The sequence below is a fragment of the Hemicordylus capensis genome, chromosome 4, assembly GCF_027244095.1.
Source record: "Hemicordylus capensis ecotype Gifberg chromosome 4, rHemCap1.1.pri, whole genome shotgun sequence".
NCBI lineage: Eukaryota > Metazoa > Chordata > Lepidosauria > Squamata > Cordylidae > Hemicordylus > Hemicordylus capensis.
This window is the reverse complement of record NC_069660.1, coordinates 225613913-225629973: the sequence shown is the minus strand read 5'-3', so window position 1 is coordinate 225629973 and position 16061 is coordinate 225613913. Positions and strand designations below refer to the sequence as shown.

At 42.2% G+C, this 16061-nt stretch overlaps 1 long non-coding RNA gene across 1 annotated transcript in view; it reads left to right on the top strand.

Moving 5' to 3' along the window:
* Nucleotides 1–10687, top strand: part of LOC128325150 (uncharacterized) — a 64725-nt gene extending 54038 nt beyond the window's left edge. The window contains exons 3-4 of the long non-coding RNA XR_008307286.1: nt 5616–5779; nt 9625–10687. This is a non-coding gene — a long non-coding RNA (uncharacterized LOC128325150). The remainder of the gene's footprint in view (nt 1–5615; nt 5780–9624) is intronic.
* Nucleotides 10688–16061: the final 5374 nt, after the last annotated feature.

Genomic DNA, 16061 nt, shown 5'->3' with positions numbered 1-16061 from the left:
GCAAGTAAAATAAGTAGGACGTGATATGGAAAGGCACTGTGATTTTCTGACCACAGGGTCAGAAACACTTGGGGGTACTATGATGTCATGCTTCATCCCATATTCTCAAATGTTGATATGAAAAGCCTAACAGTATGATTGTAAAACAAAAAACTGCAACTTAGCTAGATGACATTTTAGACAGCTTAAAATAGATCTGTTAGCTTCACAACAAAGTCTTTGGCATAATTACTTCATAATAGTATTCATGTATTTGGAAGTGGGGGGGCGGTTTGCTCAGATTCTGTCTATCCATAAAGCAATCACTTGATTCCCACCAGAACTTTACCAAAGGAAATATCAGAGACAAAACATCTCTTTTGCAACATCCCATCCAGATGGCCGTTCCAAAGTTTTATGTTTGTTTATTAATTAACATCTGTTTTTGCTACAGAACACAGAGTGGACATTTTGTCATAAAGCTTTCCAGGTTTTCAGATAAAAAATGCACTAACAATTCCGTATTATACAAGCTTATAAATATAGCATTATACTAACTTAGACATTTGTTCTTAATTTCAGCAAATCTATATGAATTGCCTTCTCTACCTTTAACATTATTCTAAACCTTACTACAATAAGGAGCATGTAGTAGAAAATAATCTGATAGTTTTACTGTCATATATGCAGATCCAACATATTATAATGGTTGAGGTTTCTGCATCATGGACAGCTCAGCTATCAAATTGTCCCATAAGTCAAATGAATGATATTAAAATGATAACATTTTAATTTCTTACCATAGTTTTCATTCTTTTTACTGTTTAAACCTTCCAAAATTAATATGAAAATCGTACATCCTCATTGGTGAGATCGCAGGGAAAGGGATGGAATGAAAATTCTGCTAAAAAGTGGGGGGCAGGATCACACAGAGTTTGCTGCCTTATGCCGCTCCCAATCACCCGTATATGGCTTTGCGGCGGGGGGGGGGGCTGGGTTGTGGTCCTGGCCCTTGAGGCAGACATGGGGGCCGCCATCTTGGCTCCCATGCCACATGTCTCAGACTGTCCAATAGGAGAGCAGGAGCAACTGTATAAGCAGCCGGCTCCTATTCTGTCCTCCCTCTGTTGCTTTGGTCTAAGCACCATCCATCCCATCCCATTTCAGTGAGGGTTGTCTGGTCGCCTTTTGGGGCCAAGTAGGAATGTTTTGGGTTATGCCTTATTGGCTTTGGTGTGACCTTTTTTGCTTACTTCTCACTGAAGTTAATTGTAGGGTTGTCATTTGAATGTTTGGTCACTTTGTTGGTGAGTGCGGGTTGGTATAGGTTGTCTTGATTGGTGTCTGACTGGAGGACCATTTAAAAAGAGTAGGCTAGCTGAGCAACAGCCCTTGCTGGTTTTGCAACCCATGGGCTGGTTCTGTGTCTACTCGGAGGCTGGCTGGCACCCACCACTCTGAGTTCTGCAACCTGGATGGCTGGGGCTGCTTGGCCTCCCCTCAGCGGGGTTTATTTGTTATTTTTCTGTGTAAACTGCCCTGAGCCATTTTTTGAAGGGCAGTATAGAAATCATTCAATCAAATAAATAAATAAATAAATAAATACTCATGGTTGTTATGATGTCCAGATTTTGTACAGGCTGAATTAACACCCAGTCTTTTGCCCTCTTTGGGGAGGTGCTCTCTATGAGGCTGACCCATAGAGGGGATACCCGCACTCTAATTGTTGTTCCTCGTTGCAGGTTATGTAATATTAATTAATAAAAGTGGACCTAGTTCATCCAGTCACATGGGTCTTGTCTTTATTGGGCCTGAGTGTGCAATTGAATTTACAGATGGATTCTGTAAATCTACCTGCTGCTATTGTCCTCTTGTTCTGCTCTTTCCTAAATCTACATCATTCCATCAAGTGTGACTCCCATATCTACCAAAATGGAAAGTAAGACTTCATTGTGAGATTGTGAGTACCCCTGGGAACAGGAACATCCTTTTTGAATCTAAAGCCCAACGCATATGAAGCTCTTGAAATAAAACAAGCTCATTGCACAGGAACTGTGCAATCTCTGCTAGTGAGATTACGAAAAGGGCTAACTTGTGAACTGCCTAAACGATTTTAACCAAATTTGTTACAGCTGTATGGACATTTAGGGATACCTCAGTGGCATAGTTTGGACCAAATTTGGTAGAATTGTGGGGACACATAGGGACACCACAAACACACAGTTTGTAATTATTTCATCCACCCCAGTTCAAGATGGTGGATGCATGAATGGTGCAAGTGGGTTAACTTGTGAACTGCCTAACTGGTTTGGACCAAATTTAGTCCAGTTGTAGGGATTGTCAAAGGAAAGTTGGCAGATTAGTTCTTAGGACAACGTGTTTTAAATATACTAACAAATCTTATGCCCTGTGGGATGCTGCAGCTAATGTCAAATTATTTGAGCACAATCTGTGCGCTATATCGTGCGTGGGGTGGTCGTGGGTTTACCTCACAGGATTTTTACATTGTTTTCCACTCACATTTTTAAAAGGACCTTTCAATTAATCTCCCCTACCCCAAGACCATTTTTCAGGGGTTGTTTAACTGTTCCCTCATTGTATGGAAGCAAGTCCCATTGAGTTTAATGGAGTTTACTTCTTTGTAGGTGTGCACATAGAATTGCAGGTTCAGTTATCAAAATGCTGCTGGAAAAGGCATGTGTACTCCAGTCCAGCATCCTCTTTCTCACAGTGCTTACTACATGCTTCCAGAAAGCAATAAAAGTGCAGCAAGGAAATCCCAGAAACTATTCCCACTTCGTGCCAAAAAATGTTTATTGTGGTGTAGATTGCCCTTGAACATGGAGGTTCTACATGAAAGTCAAACCACCTGCAAATATGGAGGCTTTATTTCTTAAGTATGTTCAAGTGAAGCTTCCATATTTACAGTCAGTTCATCTCCGCTGTAGAAACTTCATGTTCAAGAGCAGTCTACAGTCTAATGGTCAGGAGCAGAAACCAGTCTAATGGTTTCTTGGTGCTGGGTAGGAATGGTTTTTAGGAATTCCTTGAAGTTCCTTCTTCACGACTTCCAGCATGGTGTCCTTTGTCCTAATACTATACATTTTTACTCAGAAGTAAGCCCCAGATAGAAAAATGGGGTTTCCCTCTCAGAAGGGTTTCACATTCTATGCATTGCTGAGGGGCTGGGAGGAAGGAGAAAAAAGAGAACCCACATTCTTGCCTAGGATCTCTGCTGGTCCTGATTCCTATGTGCATTTACTCAGAAGTAAGTTCCAGTGGAATCAGTGGATTTACTTCAAGGTAATTTATTCCAAGCTTTTCTGAGTTGCTTTGCTTTTCCCTCTGGCTGAGGTGAGAGAAAGGGGGCAGAGAGAGAAAACAAATGCCCATAACGGGAAAGGCAGGGGAGGGACGTTTATTTATAAAAGTGCCAAAGTGCTCATCAAAGTGCAACAATATTCAGAACCAGTAAGTCTCTCACTAGAAATTGCCAGGATTTGCCCCTTCCAACATTGGCTTCAGCATTCTCAGTGGGCAGACTCAGTTATGCTCTTAGCTGACTGTCCCTTAGTTATTTTCCCCATTATTATAGGGATTCTGAACAATAGTTACTCAAAAATCACTAGACTGATGTTTTTCAAAACAGCAAAAGGCACCAGTCCAGTATGGACCTGGATTTTTGTGGAATACTGAAAAGACATCAAAAATGTTAAAATATACATTGAAGCTTTTCTCACGATCAGTGGGAAGAGCTTCTCTGAGGTCTACGGGGAGAGCAGATTTGCCTCTACTCTCGCTACAGACAATCACTCACCCCTCACTGTTCAGGTGGATCTCCCGCCCAGACAAGCGGTGGCTCTCCTGTGGTCTGCCCATGGCTCGCCCAGCAGCTCCAGGGGTCAGGTGCAGGGAGGCGCCGCTATGCCTTAATAATGCACCACATGAGTTGCATGGTGCATCATTGGGCTCCCTCCCACCCCGTGTGTGCCTGTCACAGCTGCAAGCAGCCACGCAGACACACAATCAATTAAATGCAGCTAAGGGAACGCTCGCTCCCTTAACCTCATTTAACTACATAGGTGGGTTTGCCACTGTATAGCCACCGGGATCAGGTGTGGTGAACCAGTGGTTCACATGAGCGTGCAAAACTGGGCTGGATTCCCTTAGCCCGGTTTTGCACACTCATATGAATAGCCTCATTATCTGTGATGAAAAAAGGTTGCCAAACTTTGAAATATCTTTTTAGGAGTTAAAAACGTGTATCTTGGCCATTTCACAATGGATTTGCACTAAATTGGGGGGGGGGGGTTGCCTATTGAACCCTATTTGATGTGTGCGTGATTTCTGACCGATCGGGGGGAAACCTTTGATTTGATAAGCAACAGAATATTCAGGGATTATAATGCAGAATGTTGAAAATACTCCTCATCTTAACTATGTGCCAGAATAATTGCCAAGTAGACTTATAAAGTAAGAATTCAAACAAGCTGCAGTTTTCTTCACACTATGGATGCCAAAGGAGGCAGGGTGGTGGTGCGCCGGAACCCAAGTATTTGCAATGCTGAGAACAGCAGAAAACTCTGGAGGGACTAGGCCTTTGAATGGCCAAAGCTGAATAATATGCATATCTTGGCACCACACCACATGAAGTGGCTGTTCCGACCACCCAGCTCTGTGCAGAGCAGTATTGTGTGTGGCACCAGGGAGAGCCCTTAGAGAGAACTGGAGCCACAGCAAGCCGTAGCAAACCAAGGGACATCTGGAAATGTAGTGCATGGAGTACTGGGAAATGTAGTTCTTCCCAGAGCTTTCCATATAGAACTCTATGGGGAAAGCACTAGGAAGGACTACTCAGTACTCCTTGTGAGCCTTCTTGGACATTGCTGCAGCTCACTGTGGCTTGCCACAACTCTGGTTCTCTTTAAGGGCCTTTCCCAGCACTGCATACAGCACCATTCTGCTTGAAGGAGACACGCGTCTCCTAGAATATGGGGTAAGGTATATGCTCTGTTCATTTATTTACATAAATGAAATGTCTTCCTGTCCTGAAATACATTTTAGTTCTGTGTGTGTGTGTGTGTTTAATTTGAAAGGTTACAGATATATTCAATATGAAGTGAGAAAAAACACTGGGAGAGAAAGCTGCATACTTATAGCCAAGAAATGGCCTGTGTTTTCAATTCCTATACGGCAAAGTTAGTTCTTGGCAGATGACTTGTAAGCACTTTTTTTGGTTTCATAATTATATGTGGAATGTTCTTTAATGTGCAATAATAAGGTTCAAGCTGTGCTATTTTGCAGCTAATAATTATACACAACAGCGTGGGGCATGATAGCTAACAGAAAGTTTCCAGGCTTAATATATTACTCCTATCTACCTGCTTGATTTGCTATGCCTTTGCTTTTCAAGCCATCCTTTATTGTATTAATACAAGACTGAGCAAAGCTTGAGTTACTTAACTTCCTAAGGAAATAGTGCAAGGCAAGATTGCTGACTTGCCTAAATCATTCCTATAAAGAGAAGCATTTAATAGATTTCTTTTCCCCCCATTGTTTGCTTTAAAAAATAGTCAAACGTCAGGAAATGTGGTTGCTTGAAATGTTGACTTGCTTAAGAAGTTTTTTTCTTTCAGATGTGCTCAGCGATTCTCCAAGCAAGACTGAAAACTGTTAATAAACATCAGAAGTGCATGAGTACAAGTTTTTGGTGTGCCATTGTGGCTCACAAATATGGCTCATTATTTTATGACTGAACTGGTCACAGTAGACATGCACCATTTCCAAGATTTCTTGTGGGGTGAGAATACTGCATATCAGAGCCAGCTTCTCCATTATGCCTTTAACCACTGTGCCCCCAGGTTTTGCCAGTTAAAAAATCCATATAGGATTGGGCTGCGTGGTTGTGTGGGTGAGTGTATGTCTGTGTGTGTGGAAGAGAAGCACTGGAAGTGAATCACTTGCTAAATTAAACTGAAACTTGAGAGAACAGACAACAAGAAAGCAGCTACCTAAATTGCATCTTTAAAATTGCAGAAATTAAGTTATTCAAAACTACGGTGTGAGTAATAACTGGAACGAATTTCTTATAGAACTATTGATTCACAAAAGCAAGCAGTCCACCTCAATACAGAGCTAATATCAGCTTAGAATATTCCTTGGACCTTTCTACTAACATTTAGCTTATCTACAGTCATTCAATACACAGATGTATAAGAACAGGTCAAGGTGACAAAATCACACATGCTTATGATTCTTGGCAATCTTTTCCTTCATTGATTGATATGTAATACTTCATCAGATTTAACAACAATTATTTGACAAAAAAATATACTGGCTGACGTTGTGACTTATGAAGCACCAGTGCAACAACAGAAACCCTGGTGTAGCACCAGTGCTTCGGGAGAGTTCCACAGTAATGCTGCAAGGATACTAGCCTCTGTGTCACCTAAAATATGTCCCTGATGGCTGCATGACTCCCAGGGACATATCTATCTATCTATCTATCTATTTATCACACTTGTATACTGCCCCATTTCACGTCTCTGGGCAGTTCACAATGATATAAACAGTTAAAAACACATATAGAGACATATAAAAACAAATAAAAACTAACAATTCAAAAATCAGTCACAAAATTAAAACCTATAAATTATCCAGAAGCTGAAAAAACCTGAGTAAAAAGGTGGGTTTTTAAATTTTTTTTTTAAATTGAGAGAGATGGGGAGGATTGTATCTCACTAGGGAGTGCATTCCACAGTTCTGGGGCAGCAACCGAGAAGGCCTGTCTCCGTGTGGCCTCTGGACAAACTGACGGTAACTGAAGACGGACCTCCACAGACAACCACAATGGACAGTAGGGCTCATAATGAAGGAGACATTCTCTCAAATACCCAAGGCACAAGCCATTTAACTAGCACATTGTATTTTGCCCAGAAACCTATAGGCAGCCAGTGTAACTCCATCAACAAAGGTGTGATATGGTCTCTCCGAGATGACCCAGAGACCAACCTGGCCGCCGCATTCTGAACCAACTGAAGTTTCCGGTCTATGTACAAAGGCAGCCCCACATAGAGCGCATTACAGAAGTCAAGTCTGGAGGTTACCAACATATGTACCACAGTTTTGAGGTCAGTAATCTCCAGAAACAGACGCAGTTGGCGTATCAGCCCCTGGTGGCGCAGTGGTAAAACTGCCGCCCTGTAACCAGAAGGTTACAAGTTCGATCCTGACCAGTGGCTCAAGGTTGACTCAGCCTTCCATCCTTCCAAGGTCGGTAAAATGAGTACCCAGAATGTTGGGGGCAATATGCTAAAATCATTGTAAACCGCTTAGAGAGCTCCGGCTATAGAGCGGTATATAAATGTAAGTGCTATTGCTATTGCTATTGCTATCAACCGAAGTTGATAGAAAGCACCTCTGGCCACCACCTCAACCTGAGAAATCAGGGAGATGTGTGGATCCAAAAGTATTTCTGGGTGGCACAGAGCATTCCAGGTGAACAGGAGGTTGTCAAACGTGCCCCCACCACCTTCCAAGTGCATGAGTGGTGGAAATGAGTTAGTTAGCACTGACTCAGGAATGCCAGCGCTTCTCCTGTAGCACCAGTGCTTACTTAGTCTGGATGGCAGCCATTGTCTTGTAATACTTGCAACAACCTTCTAAAGTTGGTTAGTATTATACCCATATTGTAGAACAGAGGTTGAGGCTGAGGAAGAGAAGGGGGAGCTTGCCTATGAGTCCTTAGAGAGTTAATGGAAGAGGAGCAATTTGAATTAAGTACTTCCTGATTTGTAGCTCTATATATTAACCACTGTGGTACATGTGTTAGGAAAGCTAGACTTTCAATACTGTAATGCAAGGCGGCTCAGATTAACAACTGCATGCAAACTAGTAAATCCCAGGCTTTTACATGTGTGAAGTTGCTCAAACAAATTATGGTTGTATTCTTCTGAGTTGTATTCTTCTGTGCTGAAATTCTTCTGAATTTTCTATTCTACCAGGAAAGCTGTACTAAAACAAAACACTGCACATCTCTATAGATGGGTCACATGTTTTAACTAGTGATGCTGCTGAACTTTGTCTGAATCCAGCAGGTTTATAGCTTGCCTCCAGTGCAAGTCAAACATTATAACAGCAAGCATGACTTGTCCCCTTAGCTAAGCAGGGTCTGCCCTGGTTGCATATGAATGGGAGACGAGAAGTGTGAGCACTGTAAGATCTTCCCCTTAGTGGATGGAGCCGCTCTGGGAAGAGCAGAAGGTTCCAAGTCCCCACCCCGGCATCTCCAAGATAGGACTGAGAGAGACTCTTGCCTGCAACCTTGGAGAAGCTGCTGCTAGTCTGTGTAGACAATACTGAGCTAGATAGACCAGTGGTCTGACTTGGTGTAAAGCAGCTTCCTATATCCCTACGTTCCTATAATCCAAAAGTTGTCTTCCAGTTTAGAGTTTCATCTGGGCTGGAGAGGAATGTGTCCTGCCTCCCATCCTCACTCCCATCCATTGATCCACCCACCCACCCACCTTACTCCCAGACTATAAGCACTTACTGGCCCACTCAACTTCCTTGTAGTTCTGGCCAGGGGGCTGTCAAGAGACTAACATGACAGCTCCTCCTTCCACCTTTCCCCACTGGCCAAAGGACCACAATGATACAGGGGGTCTTGGGAGAAAGCCCACAGGTGGGTAGAAGGAACAGCTGCTGCCAAAGGATTCGGTAGTGGTGATGGCTCATCTTCTTCTCACCCTCCACTTAGTAGCTCCTCTTCCTGCTAGACTCTAGTTAAGGGAAGGGGAGGAGTTGCCATGACCATCAACAAAGATTCCTCCCATTCACCAATGGAAAGGGTGGGAAGAACCACTGCCTGCCAATAAGCTTGAAGGTGTGGGAACCTAACACACCATAAGACCAATGCAGGTCTTTACCCCAAGCATTTAGCAACCTTGCACTGGCACTGGCTCTGGAAGCAGTAAAAGGAAAACAAAGAGCTGTCACTCTCTCCCCTACCCTTCCTAATGCCTGGCACTATGACAAGAAGCACTGAGATTCATTTGGGTTTTCCCCCACCCTCCCCAGCACTATTGACATGGGTTCTTCTTCTGGCAAGACAGTCATCACAATATGTCAGACATCAAGAAGAATAGGAGGGAAAGATACACCCCTTCCTTCTCCTTTTTCTATTGCCAAAGCCACATGAAAGATAATGGAGTGAGGTGAAGCAGGAGGCATGTTGAGTTGTGAGAAGGATTGAATTGCCACAATCCCACTGTCCCACTGACCATTGGGACAACCATAGGGCCAAACAGATACAGGATTTCTTTTTTAAAAATAACTATTTTTGAATTTTCAGTTACAATTCCAAGCCTAATTGGAAGGTCTTCACTCATTACTAATTCTAGCATTATATCATCTATTATGTATATAAATATTGGCCCACATGTTCCTCAGTGTTTCCAATCAACCACATTGCTGTAGTTGTCTAAGGAATCACTGGAGGTCTTGTGCAAGAGCATATGTGCACAAATATTGTGTACCAGCACTTTGAGAGTGCCTTCATCTTCCTCAATTTGCCTGCCTGCTTCTGCCACAATAATGATTGAATTCATCAGCTGAGTGATCTATCTCTGTTTGATTATCTTCTAGGGATGTGCATGAATTGAAACGAAGACAACCAATCAAGATGAATCATGGTCAACCATACTGACTATACAAATGGCCACTGCACATGTGTGGAGAAAATGTGTGTGCTGCCACCATGTGAGGGGTACGGGGGGGGGGGGAGCTGCCGCAGCAGGAAGCTACATGGGGCAGCAGAGGAGCAGGTGTGGACCTGCTCTTCTCACTTTTAAAGGTTTCGAATCTGTGCACGAATCTTGATTCATGCACATCATTGTCTTCCTCTGTGGAGGCCCACAATAGTTCCCCCCCCCATTAATATTTGTGAACTCCTACCATAGGTTTATGATCATTTAAAAATATGTAGAAGAAACTATGTTTTGAAGTCATTTTAACCATTCCAAACTGATTAAAAGATCACTTTAGAATGTGTTCATTCAATATTTAAATAACACCTCAAATACAGCTGTTTAATGGAAATGTCTTACTTAAGACTTATGGAAACACTTCTAATAGAGATCCATGCTTTTGCTAGGAATACATTCCTATCAAGTGTGGAGCAACTGAGACATTGTCTGAAGAAGTATTTCCAGCATCTTTTGGCTTCATAGGATACCATCCATGGGAGGGGAAAATACTGATTGTCTGCTTTTCCTACAAAAAAGATATAGGAAATAGACTTGATGAGATCAGGATGTTTTCAATGCAAGGGCCTTTTCGGTTGTGGCTCCACAGCTTTAGAATGCCCTCCCTGAAGAGCTTCGCCATGCTCCCTCTCAGTGTTTTAAAAAAACAACTAAAACCACATCTTTTTAAAGATACTTTTTAATGTTTCATCTGTTGTGTCTATCTGGTAGGTTCTGTTTTTATAATTCTTAGATTTTAGCTTTAAGAATTTAATTTGGAATTTTAAAGCCTAATTATGATTGTGGTTTTAGCTTGGATTTTTAACTTGTTCCATTTGGTTAATTTTATTAGTCTGATTTTATGTTGTAACTGTTTTATACATGTTGCAAGCCACCCCAAGCAGTAATGTACTGGAGGGGCGGGGTATAAATATTTTAAATAAATAAACAGACAAATAAATAAAGTACTGCTGTTTCATTTCTACCTCTTGATTGCCTGAGGCATAGAATTTCACTGCTGGCACTAACAAGACCATTGCAGCAAATTGGGGGCATTAAGTGGTGTGTGCAGTTGCTGTTCTTTTGAGCATGCTGACATAGCAAAATATATGTATTTATCATGACTGCAGTGCAGTGCAAACCCATTTATCCAATTGGCCTGGAGGGCATCCAAAACATTCAAATAATCAGATGTTCAAGTAAATAGAAGTACATATTCATATGTGCCTGGGATTACCTGGGAGATGTAAAGTAAATTTAATTCTATAGTATTGCCTGGTTCTTTTCTCTAAGACAAAGTAAATCAGTAAATGTGGCATGTGAAGAGAAACGGTAACCCATCAGATTAGTGGGAGATAAAAAGATAATCTTTTCATCTTCTAGTGTTCTAAAGAAATAAAAGCATATATGTACAGAAATCATTTTTATTTCTCATTTCTTTGAGATCTTTATGCACTTTATCACAGACATATGTTGGATGAACAGATTTTTAAGCACTTCTGGCTGAATCAAAAATCTTTCTCTTCTTTCCTATCTAATAATCTCTCAGTACTTATCTTGATTCAAGTTAACTGCTATTTCACAAGAGGGTTTTTCAGCATGTCACAAATACTAGTTTCAGTGTGGAAGAAGATCAAGACTAGGTGAAATGGTACAACAACCTCCCATTAGCCTTAAAGCCTCAAAATTGGCCAGTGTGGAAGCTTAGCTGAGAACTATAGGATAGGTACCCTGCTGCTAAAAGTAAGTTACAGCAAAGATGTAGCCCAAATGTTACTTGGACTAAATTTGGTTACACCTGATTAACTGAATCTATGAGGCCATGTGAGGTGCTAAATGTAAGGCAACCAGATGGGAAGAATGGTAGGGATTTTCTACCATTAACAGTTGTATAGCAAAGGACATTTTGGTGGATACAACTTTTTGTATAAAGATATTGCTTACTTTTGCATAACTATAGAAAGTTCAAGAGGCCAGTCCTTTGCATCTGGTCACCCTATATAAATGATTCTAAATGCTTTAACAGAAGTTTGGGAACCAGTTTAGACAATACTGTATTTAACCAAATGGATGATGACCCTGAATTTAAGATGACCCCCTTTTAAAAATATGAGTTAATATAGGTTATGCAGGTGGCCCTTGTTATCCTCAGGGGTTCTGTTCTTGCCTACAACCATGGATAATGAAATCACAGATAATAAGACCTTGAGTCAATGGAAATTGGGGTTCCTGGTTCCTGGAGGTCAAAAAAGGCTTTTTAAAGGGGGGGGGAGGGAGGAGACAGAAATGAGAGCAATAAAGTACCACACCATGCTGTTCATGTCTCCTGCTGTTCAGCAATGCCCCCCACCAACAAAATCCCAATTCCACTGATTTTCCATGAAAAATCGTAAGGTTTTGTGTTTTTTAAAGAAAGAGCCACAAAATGGCTCTGTTCAACAAAGCAAACATGGTGGCTGGAAATGACCTTGGAGGTAACCTTGGAGGTCATTTCCAGGCACCCAGGGACCACAAATAAGTGAATTTTCACTATTTTTTAGAACCATGGATAACGAGGTCAGGTCTCCATTGCCCAACCATGGATATGTGAAATTGCAAGTGCCAGGACCACGGAAAATGAGGGCCACATCTCCTATTTACCCCAAAGGAAGAGGACCTTTAATTTAAAATGATGCTCCCATTTCTTACACTGAAGAACTTTGAAAAAACATAGTCTTAGATTCAGGTAAGTACAGCATTTTCCCTTCCTGAACTGGCCTATGTGATTAAAATGAGAGGTTTTCAGAGTCTGGTGAGGCACTTGTCAGGGATGCTGTACCAATTTTCTAGGGGGTTGGACTAGATACAGGGATTCTCAGTGTTGGGTCCCCAGATGTTATTGGACTTCAACTCCTATAATCCCCCACCAAAGGCCTCTGGGGCTGGGGATTATGGGAGTTGAAGTCCAATAACATCTGGGGACCCAACATTGAGAATCCCTGGACTAGAAGACCACCAAGGTCCTTTCCAACTCTAAACATCTATGCTTCTATGACTTGTACTTGGCACTTCTATTCACTCAGCAGCCACATACCTGAACTGCAGCTACACAGTGTCCTCCAGTAAGTGTGCCAGGTCTCCTTTCCCCAATGCAGTGGCGGTCATAACCTATACTGGATAGCTTACTGGTGAAGCAGCATAGAACCTGCCACTAGCCTGTCTTAAAATCATATTTTGTTTTCATTCTCTTTGTTAAGGAGTTTGTGGTGGCAAGCATGAATTGTCCCCTTTGCTAAGCAGAGTCTGCCCTGGTTTGCATTTGAATGGGAGACTACATGGGAGCACTGTAAGGTATTCTCCTTAGGGGATGGGGCTGCTTTGGGAAGAGCACTGCATGCTTGAAGGCAGAAGGTTCCAAGTTCCCTCCCTGGCATCTCTAGATAGGACTGAGTGAAAGTCCTGCCTGTAGCCTTGGAGAAGCTGCTGCCAGCCTGTGTAGACAATACAAAGCTAGATGGACCAATGTGGTCTGAGTTGGTAGAAGGCTGATTCCTATATTTCTAAAAGCCATTCAAGTTCCATGAAAGGAGGCTGCACTTTATGCAAACAAGCAAACAGATGAAAACCAGAACAGTTCTTGGTTGTGACAGGACCTTGTACAAGGAAAGAATCCACCAAAGTATTAATTCATGTGGGTTGTAATATGAACAAACTCTGGCAAAACAAATGCAAAGCTACAATAAGACAAGCCAAGAAGGAATTTGAGGTGTGTGTGTGTGTGTGTGTGTGTGTGTAGAGAGAGAGACTCACACTCACAATAAAAGTGAAGTGCGCCAGAAGCACGAAACCAGCCTGAGGTGGCTGATAAAGGAATGCTGAAGGAAAAGAGGGAAATTGCAATCAAACTAGATTAATTATTTGCATCCATCTTTGTTGTCATTGATATGCCTATGTCAAATAACAGTGACTGAGATGAACAGTGACTGAGACAAAAGAGATAGTAATAAGTCACCAAGGCCAGATAGAATTCATCCAAGGTTCCTTAAATGAACTCAGTCATAAACTAGTTGATCTTTTAACTAACGTATGCAACATATTACTAACATCAGCCTCCTTACTTGCAGACTGGAAAGAAGACAAGGAGGTTGTGCACACCACCTCACCAGTGAGGGAGGGCAGGCTGCGGTGAAGGCGGGAGCTTGCCCGCCCTCCCCAGCAGACGAGCAGCCACCGTCTTCCTCTCTGCCACACCGTGCGCACAAACAAGCAGTGGTGTGGCAGAGGGAGATGCTAGGAGCAGGAGGATTTCTATCCTCCCACATCCCAGCAGCTACTGCACTTGGTGTGACTGTTCCTTCCCTCCAACTTGCTGCTGGAAATGGCGGTAGGCCAGGGGGAAGCTGTTTAACCTGGCGGTGATAGCCCGGACAATCATCAGCCACAGGTTCGCTTAACATCGGCTAAATGCTGGGTTTGAAAGTGGGTTTTGGTGCAGGTGCAGAGCCGGAAGTGACCTCACTCCCAGTGATTCACATGTGCAGCCTACGCCAGGCAGGGCTTCCCTAGCCTGGGTGGGGCTACACATGTGAATACCCTTAAGGACTGAATAGCAAAATTTCACATCAAAACCAGCAATTATCTACCAAACTATGTACCTGCTATACTAATTTCTGATCTGGATGAATTAGTTAAAAGCATTAATAAAGGTAAAAGGTTGAACTTATTGAGAAACAAGTCTGCTGAGTACAAAATCAGCTTGTCTTACAACACCAAGTTTGTAAAAATCTAAAACGAAAAGCTCCTAAAAACTGAGGATTGGATGCTTCTTGTCAACTCTCTCCCTGTATGGTGGTAATCCACTTGCATGGAGGGTTATTTTTAATGCAAGGGAACAGACAAAATGAGATGCCCCCTCCCCCAATCATCAGTAGTGGAATATTCCATTTTACCATTTCACAAATCTAGCACCTCATTCACAGCTCATTTTGCTTCATCTTTAGACGAAGCTTGATTCTGGTCCCAATTCTACTGGGCTATGTACTTTCAGAACTTGATGTGTTTTTCTGCCTATGGCCTGTCATTGACAAGTACTGAAAGGAACCTTTGCAAAATGCTTCAGCAATCAGGATTTGTCCGATATGTGCCTAAATAAAATCCGAAGGAGGCCACAGGGAAGTGAGAAATCACCCTTGACAATACATTTTACCTGGCAGTCCAACACTGTTTATCAGCATAATAAAAAGTGCCAATACTTACCACCTGTCTAAAATATGCAGTAATAATAAACACAGTTAGAGGGCATATTATGGTCAATGTTGAGATATTAATTTATATCTCTGGGAAGAAGTGAAAGAAGAGAAAGGCTGTGATACCTCACACAGGGCAAAGCTTGCTGAAGATGAGGCCAAGGCCTTTTTCCTCTCTGATGAGCTTCACTGGAAAATTGCATTGATTTTTTAAAAAGTTATAAAATAATATTCCCTGTTTTATAGGATCAGATTACTGAAACAAATTGCCATGATATTACCTTTCAGCTCTGGTGCTGACTGGTTACATATTTTGCATGCCTAACACTTGGTTAAAAATGAAGGAATAGAGACAGTCCTTCATGCCAAAATCTGTACTGGCCCATGACATTTTGTTGCCTGAAGCAAAGCACAAAATGGCAGCCCTCCCTTCCTGTTTCTCTTTTTTAGCCTACTTTCCTTAAGCATCACCTGGGATTGTGTGTGTCTATGTCTGTGTGTGTTCATATGTCCCACACTATCAACTTCGTAATGCTTGGACCAATATGAAAAAAATTGGGTACAGTTGTAGAGACACATAGGGACACCTCAGTGGTGTAGTTTGTGATGGTGTCATCCATCCTGTTTTAAGATGGCAGATGCCTACCCAATTTGAACAAAATTTGCTACTGCTGTAGGGACATATAGGATGTAGTGGATGTCATCCACCCCAATTCAAAATAGCAGATATGTGAATATTTATTATTCATTCATTCATTGTTCAATTTTTATACCGCCTTTCATAATGCATCTCAAGGCAATTTACAAAAGTTAAAATATTTGGGGCAAACCAGCCTCTCCCAGCCAAGCCTCCCTTCCAGATTTGCTGCACAGAGAAAATGGGACAGCCACGTGCCTATGGGGCCCCTTGAAGGAAGGATGGGGTGCCAATGAGGCATAAGTGGGATGACTTGTGGACCGTCTAACTGATTTGAACCAAATTGGGTACAGTTGTACTGAGTGACGACACATAGAGAGATCTCAATGGCACAGAGAGAACTCAACTTGTGGGGTCACTCACTACAACCCCCAGTTGTAGTGAGTGACACACAGGGACACCTCAGTGGCATATTTT